This window comes from Saccopteryx bilineata, chromosome 3, assembly GCF_036850765.1.
Source record: "Saccopteryx bilineata isolate mSacBil1 chromosome 3, mSacBil1_pri_phased_curated, whole genome shotgun sequence".
In the NCBI taxonomy this organism is placed as follows: domain Eukaryota; kingdom Metazoa; phylum Chordata; class Mammalia; order Chiroptera; family Emballonuridae; genus Saccopteryx; species Saccopteryx bilineata.
The window spans coordinates 148,214,827-148,226,260 of NC_089492.1; positions in this window are offsets into that span (position 1 = coordinate 148,214,827).

Here is an 11,434-nt window from a genome sequence, read left to right on the forward strand (position 1 = left end):
CCTGCAAAGCCAGGGCAGGTCTTCTGTGCATGTCTGCATCCACGAAGAAGGCGGGTGTTTTCCAATGACCTACATTTGTGGGACACTGAACTGAGTTCCTGGGTATTTCAGGATGAGTCACAAGTCACTCCTGGAAGGAACTAAACCTTGACAGGACAAAATACTGGAGATTACACCAAGAACTGCAATGTCTGTAAGAATTCACCTGGAGGAGCTCTGGGGTTCATAGGAGGGCAGGATGCAAACTGCCAGTCGCACCAGACCCTTCTTATTAGCACCTTAAATAGACTCTGATGCTTAGGAAAATCAGGAAGATTCACACATGTCAGATGAGTGGTCTAAACACAGGCCATCTGGTCTCCCAGGCCACCCTGTCCCACTCAGGAGGAGAGGAAGGACACTCCCTGAGGAGACCACCCTTTTTCCCTTCCAGCTGCTTCTGCTCTAGAGAAAGGGCAGGCAGGACACAGGCCTGAGAGACTCTAGATCAGGGTCTTGCTTCTGACTCCAGTCATCTCAACCTCAGCAGAACCTGGCTTCCTCAGCAGACCTGGAGTGTTCTCCATGACCTCCTCCAGCCTGCCCAGTGTTCTACCCACCCTTTCTCCTCCATCACCTAGCCAATGCCCACCGCCCTCCAGCTGCCCCAATGTCTCAAGTCCACAGAGACGAGAGCAGAATCAACAGCTTAGTTCTTTCAGATGAGGAAGAGGAGGTGCAGAGAGCATTTCTTTATCTCTGCTTATGTTGTTGTCCCTTTTCCCAGATGGTTTCTGGAGACCCACATCCTGACCTCTATGAGCCAGTTTATCTCCTCCTTTCTACAAATCCCTTTTCATTTCCTTAGACTGGGAGATGGGCACCATGGGGTAGGGTACTAGGATTACTGTGATTTTATCCACACAGTGTGTGATGTAGAATGAAAAACCAATAATGAATGAATGAATGAGTGAAATGAATGAATGAATATTTTCTTGGGAAAAGTATAATAATATAGACCCAAGGGCCTATCACTTATTAGCAAATACTGGATAATGTGGGTTAGTCTCAAGAAGGTGAATGAATAAATGAATGAATGAATGGGCTCAGAACTAGACTCAGCTTTCCATGTTAAAGACAGAAGAGGAAAAAGATACACCCAATGTGGAAGGGGTTCCTACCCCTTATTTGCTGGCTGTGTGCTGTATTCTTCCCAAGTGGCGATACCAGGGCTAGATGGCATTAGCCCCTCCTGCAAATCTCCAGAGGAAAACAGGCAACCTGCCCTCTCACTTGATTATGTGAAGCCTCTGGAACTGGGACTCTAGGGTCCCAGACATTCAGGAAACACTATTCTAGGCCCAGGAGAGGACAGGTTCTCTGAGGACTTGTGCTGAGATGTGTTTTCAGTACCTTATCCCCTTCCCTGCCAAATGGAAGATGGCAGTCTTTCATTAGCATTTTCTCAGCCACAGGCCCTAGAATGGAAGGAGCCCTCCCTTCTCCATCTCCCTTGCTATGAGTGCTATGCAGAATGGGGGGAGGTAGAGAGATAGCCCTGGACAATAGCAGAAACTACCACCTGCACAGCACTTTTCAGTAGCATTGTCTCCTATCATCCTTATGAGCAATTGACGAGGTTAACGTTGATCTATTTCATAGGTGAGCGAAGCGAGGCTCTGGTTGGCTCAATAATGTACCCAAAATCACCTAATGATTGAGTGTTGAGGTCAGGATTTGGACCCAGACCCTCTGATTCCAGAGACTAGTGGGGTTAGGGAAGACTGTCTGACAGGCAAGTGGAGCCTGGACAAGACCCCTGAATATCCAGGCTTCCTCTCCTGAAGACTGTCTTCCCCCTGACAGCCCAGTGTTTGCTAGTAAATGATGGGCCTTTGGATCAATACCATCATACTCTTCCCAAGAAAATACTTGTTTTCATAAATCTCAGAGTCATGGTGCCTCAATTAGAGGAGAGCTTGGATGAACCACTGATGAACAGTGTTAATAATTCAAGTTTTAGTTTTAGTGCATATATCAGAGTGACAAGTTCCATTCGGTTAACCATCTCAAATGCAGTAAGCCTCGGAGATGGTCTCCAAATGACCCCTGCCTCCTGATAGCCATACCCTTGTATGGTCACCTCCCACATGACAACAGAGTTGGTGTAATATGACCACTGGCACACAGCAGAAGTGATATGTCACTTTCAAGGCTAGGTTATAAGGTGAGGCTCTGACCTGCTGTCTCTTCAGTTACTTGTCTTAGGGGAAGCCAGCTGCCATGTCATGAGGATACTCAGGCATCCCCATGGAGAAGCCCACATGACAGAGATTTGGGGCCTCCAGGTGACAGATGTGTGAGAAAGACATTTTGCATGTGGATGGTCTAGCCTCAGTCAAGCCTTCAGATGTCCATAGGCCTGGCTGAAAGCTTGCCTATAACCTCATGAAAAACCCTGAGCCACAGCCACCAGCTGTGGACAATCTCCCAGAGCTATGAAGCCCCTGGTTCCTGACCTTCAGCTATTGTGTCAGATGTTCCATGTCTGTTGTTCCAAGTGTGTGGTACTTAGTCACATGGCAATAGATAACTGGCATTAGACTCATTCTCCCCAGCTGCTCTGAGAAGCTCTACTCTCAGTCATAAGAATGTACTGTTAGCAGACTGCTCCAAGAATGGTTTCAGCACTAGAGCAGGAAGTAGAACTTCTTTCTTTTTCGTCCTAAACTGACTTCTTCAGGCTCTAACCCGGCCTCTAACGCTGGCATCGAGGTGTGGTGAGTCACACATCAATTCATTCTTGGCATTTTAGATGTGATTGCGATCAATTCCCAGAAGGAATCCTCCCAGCAGCTGGTCTGGGGACATCAGGGATGTCCCTCAGAGTCCAGTCAATGCTTTATTCTGCTTTGCCTGACATTCTGGCTGAGAAGAGGGGTCATCCTTAGAGAGGGGTCACAGAGTCTTTCCTGGGCAGGAGGTAGGAAGAATGGCAGGGGTGGGGGCGGAAGCCGAAGGAAAATACAACCCCTGCATTTCATATCTGTGTGCGTGTAGGGAGTGGTCCTTCCATTCACAGTCTTCAAAGAAGTGGAGACCAGAATCAGCACTGATCAAGTTTCAGTTTCTTGTTACTTTTTCCCTAGTTCCTATATTTTTTACAAGGGAGCTGGGGCAGGGGGAGCACAAACTGGGATATGGGGAGGGGAAGGGGCAACAAACTCCTCAAGTCCCTGAGGACTAAGTCAAAGAAAAAACAAGTCCCTGAGAAGCTGGCCTGGGCCTGTGAAGGAGGTGTGGGCACTTGTCCTGGGATCCCCAGACACTGTTCCCCAGTTTTTTTCTACTGGCTGGACTCTGCCTGTAATTCATGTAGATGCCACCAGGGGGAGAAGCGCCTGTCTTGCAATCATGAGGTGATTTCCCATGGGTGTGTGTAACTGAGAAAATAGGGTTTCACCTGGTGTTCACACTGTTCCTAAACACACACACACACACAAATCACAAAATACTAATTACTGAGAAAGGACTCCTTCACTAACCAGCCATTGTAAGTTGCTCATCCCTAATTCCCATGCAGGCCTTTGTTGCCTCATCTTTATAGTGAAGGGGTCCAAAAAGTGATTTCCAGGATCCAGCTCTGAAATTATTAAATTAAAAGCCCATCCTAATGACTACATCCTAACTGATTACATCTGTAAATACCCTATTTCCAAATCAGGTCACATTCATAGGTCATAGGGTTAGGACTTGCACGTATCTTTTGGGGGGACACAACTGAGCCCATAACACTGCCTAAATATTCTTACTGCCAGCTCATTCTTTGGCTTCTCGTAATCAGGTTTCTTTCCACACCTTGCTGCTCACAGGGTGCCCTGAAGGTCACCAATGCCAAATTCAATGGCTCCTCAGTCCCTATCCTGTGACTGCACTGTAGTATTTGCCATGGTTCCTTGTCTCCTCCTCCCGCAGGCATCCACATCACTGCGTGTACCGGTAATTCTCCCATCTCCCAGGTGTGCCTTCTCTGACGTCTCCTTCCCTCCCATCTCCAGTGTGAGGTACGTTTGAGTGCTGGGGACTCGCTCCTGTTCTCTTCTTTCAACACCCTCTCCTTTGGGCAGCTCCCAGCCTCCACGCTCCAGTGCTCTCTTCTAAGTAGATAACAAATATCTCTTTCTGGCCTGACTGTCTCCCAAGCTGAAGGCAAGCACTGCCTCTTGGAAATCACTGAAGAGCCTAAAAGGCAACATATCTCAAGCGTAACATATCCTCTTTACACACACACACACACACACACACACACACACGCACACACACACATCCCCTGAGCAAAGAAACAACTCGCTTCTCCTCCTGGATTTCCTATTACTCATACAAATACCACCATCCTCCCAATCTTTATTTTTCAAGCATCCATGTAAGTCCTTGTGAAATTGTTCCAAGATGATCCAGAAATACTGTGGCACTTTGAACATGAAGAGGCACCAAAAGAGTGGGCAGAGCCAATCTAGTGAGATGTGCCTTATTGCCAAGACAGTGACCCCATCTTACACACAGGCTGTTGAGAACGGGGGAAGTCTGGGCTACATCTGCCCCTATTGATGGAGACTCTCAAAGCAACAATAGCAAAGGCATAAAGTGCAGACAATTTAGTTTCAGTCCCAGGGAGGCCCAGGGTTCCTCTCTCATGTGCTGTTTGATTTTGAATATAAGATTTGCACTTTATTTTGCATTTCTCTCAGAGCCTCTGGTAGAGTGCCACACATATAGCTGGTACCCTGTAAATATGAGGGTGTAATGGAATTTTCCTGGGTGTTAATCTCAGCCATAAACCCAATCCACTTGCACTCAGGGATCTGTAAATAAGCAGTTGATGCTGCTTCTCTGCAGATAAGCTGCCCAGAACCTCCATTCCCCGCACAGCCAGACAGCATAATAATGGTGATGTTTAAGATTCAGGGTTGAATGGACTGTCGAGATGACCTGCTTCAACCCCTTTGGTTCATTGACAAGGAGGCAGCCATTCTGAGACGTGGGAGACTTCTCCCAAACCCCCTATGTGGTCCCCTTACATGCTACCTGCCTTTATTTACCTCCTCTTTAGAAAGAATAACACTGGGCTCAGATAGCTATTCCTGGGACAGGCAGAGGGGGCCTCTATGATCTCACCAGCCTCAGTATGTCGGGGTGTAGTCACGTTGCACATTTCATCCTGTGACATCCACCTACAGGACTGCAGACATGCTGCCCAGCAGCAAGACATCTCGGGAAACCTTTAGGGATATTGTTCTAGGTTGATCCTTGGGGTCTGGAGGGCTCAGCAAAGATAGGAGGGAAGACAAGAAGTGTTTAGGGTTGCCAAGTATATGTTCTGTTCTCAGAACATATGTGCCAAGTATATGTTCTGTTGGGATCTTATGTCCTTTTTCAATAAAGGAAGTGATGTTGGGCAGAAAATCAGTGTCAGTCACATACAGGGGTGGTCAAAACTAGGTTTACAATTGTAATACAAATAAGTAATACAATAACTAATAAAGAATACAAAAATGGACTCTGTGTTTTGTGTACTCACAACTGTAACCCCACTTTCGCCCACCCTTGCATTTATGACTCTGTTGGGGCCTGTACTATGCCTTGTCTTGGTACAGCTGTTTATGTGCAATGAGACAGACCAGGACTATGGGGTTATTTTATTTCAAAGTTAGTATAATTAATTTTATTTGTGTATGTGTGCACGTGTGTGTGCATCCCTGAGGCCCAGGCACAGGGCCCTGACAGCTCCGGGAGAGGACATGTGTTCAGGGAATGCCAGGGAGTGCCCGGAGCCCAGAAACAGGGGGTCCAGGCTGCAGGTGAGGGCAGGCATCACAAAGGTACAGGGTCCCATCTCCCTAACGTTCAGGCCTCTCCTGTTACATAAAGTCTCTCAGTCCCTGTTCTCTGACACTTGATACTCACCACTTAATGTCTTATTGGGCCATTGTCACATGCGCTCTGGCATCAGAGGGACATAAGGATACAACAGATAGAAACAGAGAGTTTGGCAAGATGGACTGATAGGAACAAAGCCCTACCTGTCTATGTTCACAGCCCAGTAGGATGCACACCAGGCTCCCGTGACCGTGAGCCCCTGTGGCTGCGTTGCCATTTCCCTTTGCCCACAGCCTGTCTTCTTTCTATCAAAGCCCCAGGGCCCAGCTCTGGAGGTAAAGGGAGCAGTGAAGCTGTTTGCTGTGCCCTCTTAGGAGCCAGGCTTTTGTAGTAGCTCCTGTGGTCCTCTCAGCAGCCTTTGAGTTAGGTGATGATCTCTCAGTGTGCAGTGAAGGAGTTTTCACTCAGAGAGGTTATAAAGTGTGCTTTAGTCACCCAGACCCTCGCAGCACTGCTGGGGGAACTGGGACTCAGACTCTCCCTACACAGCCCTCCTCAGCAACCCCGCCCTATGGGGAACTTACCTGGGCCAGGCGGGGAGTACACGCTGGGCTGAAGAGTGACTCTTGGAGAGCGTGGCCTCCTGCCTGACAGGGAGAAGATAAACAGCTTCCCGTTAAATCTCGCTTAATGCTGATATTTATAAATTTATTCAGCTGTGTTTACTGAATCGCGAGGATGCTTAATAACATAACGTGCTTCATCTCACATCTTCCTGCTAATGAGAATGCAAGTATTGCTCAATTTATTTTAACATTTCATTGGCTTTCCTCTCCCTCATCTCTTCCTGTTGTTTTTGGCTTGGATTTTAATCTGTTACCAAATTCTGAAAAGTTTGGCCTTTTGGGCATTAGTGAGAGAGGGCCAAAATGGGCCCAGAACACTCACTGGACTGAGCCCTGTTCCCCTGGACACTTCACCCCATGGCATTGGTGCCTGTAGGGTCAGGGTACTGAAGGCTTGGAGCACATGGACGTGAATACAAATGTCTCTTCTATTTCCTGCTGCAGTTTGCAGAAGCTGCGTGGTTTGGGTCAGAGTTACAGTATTTTGGGGTTTTTTGTTTGTTTTTCTTTGTGACAGAGACAGAGAGAGGGACAGATAGGGACAGATAGACAGGAAGGGAGAGAGATGAGAAGCATCTATTCTTTATTGTGGCATCTCAATTGGTCATTGATTGCTTTCTCATATGTGCCTTGACAGAGGGGCTATAGCAGAATGAGTGACCCCTTGCTCAAGCCAGCGACCTTGGGTTGATGCTAGTGAGCCCACACTCAAGCTGGTGACCTCAGGGTTTCAAACCTGGGTCCTCTGCGTCCCAGTCCGACACTCTATCCACTGAGCCACCGCCAGGTCAGGCTATTTTGGGGTTTTAAGGACAGGAAATTTAGAGCAGAGGGAAAGGAGCTAGTGCCCTTGGCTTTGGAGAGATGAGGAGGAAGCCCAGAACAACCATGGGAAATAGGCAATATTGTGGGGTTTCTGTGCAGTGTGTGCGTGCGTGTGTGTGTGCATCTGTGTAAGAAATAGATATAGAAATAGATAGAGATGGAGATAGCACTACATAAAGATAGAGTTAGAGATAGAGATGAAGCTAGAGATAGTGGGAGAGGGAGAGATCTTAGTTTAACCTGCTGGCTAAGAGTTTGTTAAGATAAAGGCCTTCCCCTGGCTCTTTATCCCACTAAGGTCAACTTGCCGGCTGTCAATTCACCAGAAAGCCTTCTTTTCCCTGGTCAGGAGGAGCCCCAGGACCAAGGCGGGCAGCGAGAGATGGCAAAGACATCAGCAGAGTTCAGGAGGGCATCGAGAAAGGCAATGAATGGTAAGGATGGAGATGTCTGGGGCAGGCTGCCAGGTCCTGATGGCCTGAGGAGAGGACCTCAGGCCAAAGTCTGGAATCAGGAGCTGGGGAAGAAGAAGGCTGGAGAGACACTGACCAATGGAGCAGGACCAGGATGAGCTGTGCTGGGGCACACACCATCCGGTGGGGGAGAAAAGAGGGGAGGAAGACGGGATGGGGAAGCGGAAGTGGGGAGAGGGGGTGGAATGAAGGCCACCCCAGCCTTTCCTATTTCTTTTCTCCTCCCAGCAACATATCATGAAACTAAAAAATTTTTTTCTTTTAAAAATTGTATAACCTTAGGTGTAAAGTTGAGTGGAATAATTTACTCTTCCCTCTCAAAACCTCTTGCACATGCAAACTTACAGAGAACGGTAAACATGCTTCTTTTTTTTTTATTTTATTTTATTTTATTTATTCATTTTAGAGAGGAGAGAGAGAGAGAGAGAGAGAGAGAGAGAGAGAGAGAGAGAGAGAGAGAGAGACAGGGGGGAGGAGCTGGAAGCATCAACTCCCATATGTGCCTTGACCAGGCAAGCCCAGGGTTTTGAACCGGCGACCTCAGCATTTCCAGGTCGACGCTCTATCCACTGCGCCACCACAGGTCAGGCCAAACATGCTTCTTATCATTCAGCTGACTGCCCCTGCCCGTCTCTGTGTTGGCCAGGCCAGCGTGGAAGACCGGCATTATGGCTCTGACCCTCTGACCTTGGACGAACCACGGCATCTTTGGGCCTCATGGCCCGGAGCCCCAGACCTTGCAGTTCTGCTTTGTGTGCAGGTTCTGGTCCTATGTCTTTGGCCGGGCGGGCAGAGCAGGAGCTGGCCTGCTGCTCTGAGAACAGCATGCTCCGCGTTTCTCCCCTTCGCAAGAGAGGCAGGACAAGGTTGTCTTCCCTGGGGCCTGGCATCTGAGGGGAGCCATGCCGTTTGGCATCACCCAGGAAACTGGAACCCTCATGGGAACCCAGGAGATGAGGAAGCCTGGGGCAAGGATGGAGGGTCCAGCTGAATGTCAGAGGCCCTGTTTCTCCTCTGGCCCAGGGTAGGGAGTAGACAATACACCAAGTTCCAGCTCTGCCATCACTGGACTGTGCCCTATACTGAGTCCTCTGTCTGGGCATCGATTTCCCTGTCCAATTAAAGGCAAGTTGTCATTAGATGACCAATTGAACCTCTCCAGCTCAGTCTCTGGCCGAGGCAGCCCTAAGCCATGGTGTCCCTCCCCACCGGTTTCAGCCAGACCTGCAGGTTAACCTGAGCAGTGCTGCGGAGGGAGCCTTCCCCACCAGGGCAGCATATCCTGGGCTGTCTCATTTGCTTCCCTGAAGGACAGAGGTCAGGCAGGTGGCATGGTTATCAGGGGTCTTGGGTAACAGATGTCTATTTGAGAAATTTGAGGGGTAGCAAAGCCTCAGGCCCAGCCTCTGCCATCTCTTCCTGCTTTCTCCCCCCAAATCCAGTCCCCCTGCAGGCTGTGTCCCCATCTATGCACACACCTCTGTGGTCCACCAAGACAGTCAGCCATCCCCTGCTCCTCTCTGTTCTGCAGCAGCAGCAGGAACTTCCTCTTGACACACCCCTTCTAGGCCCAGCTCTGTTTGGAGTTCTCCTGGGAGGAGGGGGAGGAGCACAGGGGCTCATCCCTCTCTTTTGTGCTGCCTCTCCCTCCCACTTCCGCTCCCTGCACTGCTCCCCGTGACCTTTCACCCCTCCCTTGGATGTCCTTCAAAGGCAGCTCTTGGGGTTAATAACTTTGGCTGGCAGCCCCACACAAAGCCAGGGCCGGAAACCATTGTCCCAAGGACAATGGCTGAGCAGCCCAATAATGAGGCCTCTGCAGTGTTGTCTGACGTCCTATGTTGCCCTGGCGAAGGAGGAGGGGTGCAGGGCTACTCTGCCCTTGCCTCCAGGAGAGGAATTATTCCCTTCATCCACGGTGGGTCCTCCTGAGGAGGCACCAGCCTCCTGCACCCTCCAATCAGCTGCATTTCATGTAGGGTGGATGTCACCCAGAGACACCCCCAATGCACACACCACTCTCCAGATCATTGTTCTGCTCCCCTGGTCCAGGTGGGAGCACCTCACAGTTTAGCAATTGATTGGTTCTGGCAAATCAGTAAGGTTGGGAAGATCTCAGCCTGCCACCTGACAGCAAGCATGTGACACTTTCTGGAGCCAGGCCACCCCCTCCTTCCTAGCTGTGAGACCCAGGGAAGTTGGGCAACCTCTCTGTGTCTCTGCTTAGGCAGGGGTAGTTGGGAGCCAAGGGGACGGTGCTCAGAAGTCACCTCAGAGGTGGTGTGACCGCGGGGGCAGCCGTGCCCTGGCCACGCTGTGGTGAGGAGGACTACTCTAGCTGTGGGAATGGCCCTTCCTCAGTTATAATTTAACTTCTTTTTATGCAGGTCCTGCTTTGTGTCTCAAACCAGACTGTGACTTAGTCAGAAGGATACTGTGTCACATGCTGTTCTTCTGCCTCTCTGCTCTGCCCTCTGCACAGTGCTGGGCACTCAGGGTCCCAACGAGGCCACAGGACACGGCTGCTGAGGCCTGAGGCTCTCAAGCCCTGCTGTCCATTCAATGCCTGGAAGGGGCCTAAAAATTAACCAGAAATTTTGAACTAATTAGTATAGACTGTGACATAAGGACTGTGTGTGTGTGTGTGTAACTTTTCACCCACACGTAAAGAAACACTGATTTGTATTGTTAGAACACTTGCTGCCATCATTATGCCTGAGCACAGCCCTTCTCTGGGAAATGGGCTCTGATGTAAGACGTTCTTGATGTCCTTGAATACAGTGTTCTCCTTTCTTACAGCTTCACTGTAGGGAGATGATTTAGGTTTAGGATAGTTTTCTTTTTAGATCAACTTGATTGAGATATAATATAAATATACTAAAATGCATCCATGGGAAAGGTACAACTTTTAACAAATGTATACCTCTATACTGTATAAATATTTCTCCAATCAAGATACAAAATAATCTGTCATCCCAGAAAGGCCCAGTGAACACGAGGTTTTAAAGTCTCCATGTGGTTTTGAGGTACCACCAAGTTTGACACTCCTGTCCCATGGCCTCAGCTCTGGACCCATAGAGATGGTGTCTGGGACATGCTCCTCACTCTTCAGCATGCATAGCATCACCTGGTTCAGCAGGGCTTTGACAAGGACTCTGAGATAATTGTAGGAGAGGCAGAAGACAAGGCAAGTATCATGCCCGAGGGTGGAGAGGAGACACTGCTAATGGAAACTGAGACCCTTTTCATAGAGGAATTGGGGAGGAGGTGTTGGGGACATGGCTTCCCAGATAGCTGGCACAGCCTCACTGCCAGCACAACCTCACTGCCGGTGCAACCTCACTGCCAGGACAACCTCACTGCAAGCACAACCTCACAGCTGGAACACAGGAGACAACAGTGTGGTTCTCTATTCAGGTTCCTCTTAGGACCGTGTGTGGAGTTCCACCTTGGGGAGCCTCACCAGAGTATGTGTCTGGGTGGTCTGAGAATCAGGCATCACAAGTACTGGGCCTTGGAAATGCTTGGCTTAGAGAAGAGAAGGTGTTTGGTCTGGGGGCCCAGAGGCCATGTTCCAACATTAGTGAGCTATCTTGCAGAGCTGGTTATACTACGGTATTTGAAGAGAAGCAGGTTTCATGTCACCCTTGGGAA